Consider the following 2425-nt stretch of genomic DNA (forward strand, 5'->3'; position numbering starts at 1 on the left):
GAGCCCGAGACGCCGCCCCGAGCGCACCAAAAGGTGTCACCCGAACATGCTGGCTGGGTGATTGGTTGGCTGAAGCCAAAAAAAAAGAGGAGTGAAAAGAAAGGCTGAAAACCCCGCCTCCTCTGCCTTCGCTACGCCACTGCCGATCGTCCCTTTGGACGCCTCCGCAAGCCCATTGGGTGGCTGACGTGTCCATCAATGTCATAAAGGAGACGGAAACGAGTCGGGTCTTTTTTCTCTCTCGCTTTCCTTCCCCCGAAACATATTATGAGCATCAAGGTTGGTTGCGCCGACAAAATGGAAGGGAGGGAGAGAAAATGGGAGTGGAAGGGCTAGTTTGCGCAAGCGCGGGGTGGATGTGAGTGAGTTCGGAGTTCTCTAGCTCCCTCGGTCGCCCTCTGGTCTATGCTTGTGCGCAGGCGCAGCTGCTTTCTGTCTCTACCTAGCGTGTTGTTCTGAGCTGTGACCCTCCCCTAAGAGGCGAGTTGGGGGAGGGAGCAGAAATGTCCAGAGTTCTCTGGTGATTGCAGAATAATTAATATTTTAAAGATTTCTACAGATTTATCAAAGATTAATTGGAAGTCTTCCTTCGTCCTTGACTCCACCAGGCCCACTTAATAAATGTTGATGAACCTATGGCCGCGGAGGTGTCATTTATTTAATTAGGCGTATGCATGAATTGGAACTCATTTTTAAAAAAGCATAAAACCTATAACATTTGCGGGTTAAAATTGTATAGATCGTTTGTGCACATCCTAATTGCCTTATGAACACAAATGTATCATAAATGTGCAATAAGAAATGGCATCTTGATTATACCTCCACCCGTCGGATGGCAGTTGGGGCATTCCAAATTTAAGTAGCTACAGTATTATGAAGCAAGCTAATTTAGCCATATGGTGGAAATCGTGTAATTCAATAAGAGAACCTAGTGGCCAATACTGGAGGATATGGAAATTGGTGGTGTTCCTATGGGGTACTATAGGTAAAGGTAAAGGGGCCCCTGACCATCAGGTCCAGTCATGTCCGACTCGGGTTGCGGCGCTCATCTCGCTCTATAGGCCGAGGGAGCCAGTGTTTGTCCGCAGACAGCTTCCGGGTCATGTGGCCAGCATGACAAAGCTGCTTCTGGCGAACCAGAGCAGCACACGGAAACGCCGTTTACCTTCCCGCCAGAGCGGTCCCTATTTATCTACTTGCACTTTGATGTGCTTTCGAACTGCTAGGTGGGCAGGAGCTGGGACCAAACAACAGGAGCTCACCCCGTCGCAGGGATTCGAACCGCTGACCTTCTGATCAGCAAGCCCTAGACTCTGTGGTTCAACCCACAGCGCCACCTGGGTCCCATGGGGTACTAGCATTAATGAAAAATCAGCTTTGATTGTTGGGTTGGCTTACTCTTCCCAATTGTTGTTTACTCGTCTTAGTCGTGTTCGGCTCTCCATGACCCCATGAACCAGAGCATGCTTTGGAAATTCTCCTTCTCAAAGCTCCTTTTTTATGTCCATGGGGTTTTCATGGCAAAATACTGGAGTGGGTTGCCAGTTCCTTCTCCAACTCTTCCCAATACATTTGTGTCATTTATAATATAGAAAGAAATGGGCAAAAGTTTATTTCAAAATAAAAGCAAATTATATAATGTGAAGCCATGGAAAGAACACCATTTTTATTTGAAAGATTACTATACAAAAGGTCAACCTCTTACAGTTGCAGAGATTTAAGTACGTTTAGAAAATAACCAAATTTTATGGCTACTAGGATATCAATTGGGATCATTTCTTACAAATATACAAATTAAAAATGAAGCAACAAGGAAAGTAACAGAATGTGAAAAGAAAGTAGTAAGATACAGCTCAATGGATAAGAGATTAGTTTACCATTTATACAAAACATGTGTATAAAGACAATTATGAAAAAGTATGGAATGAGATTAAAAGGAATCTAGAAATACTCGAGACAGTGTTCTCAAAGCTATGAACATGAGTTTGACCAAACTGCGGGAGGCAGTGGAAGACAGGAGTGCCTGGCGTGCTATGGTCCATGGGGTCACGAAGAGTCTTACACGACTAAACAACAAAGAAATACTGTATGGAGTAGAATGAACCTTTCCCTACTAGGAAGACTTGCCGCAGTAAAAATGAATGTCTTGCCGAAAATGCTCTTTCTTTTTCAGACAGTCCCAGTAATGGTTAAGGATGATTCCCTCAAAAAATACCAAAAGCACATCTCCAACTTGTTGGGGGTTTTTTTTGGGGGGGAGCATAAGATACTTACAGATACCAAAGAAAGAGGAAGCTTCACCCTCCCAGACCTTAAACTGTACTACGAGCCTGCATGTTTGGTTTGGATCAGGGACTGGATAAAACTGGAAAAGGAAGAAGCATTGGATTTGGAAGAGCATGATAACAGATATGGATGGCATGCA

The sequence above is a fragment of the Zootoca vivipara genome, chromosome 13 (genome assembly GCF_965207765.1).
Source record: "Zootoca vivipara chromosome 13, rZooViv2.hap1.1, whole genome shotgun sequence".
In the NCBI taxonomy this organism is placed as follows: Eukaryota; Metazoa; Chordata; class Lepidosauria; order Squamata; family Lacertidae; genus Zootoca; species Zootoca vivipara.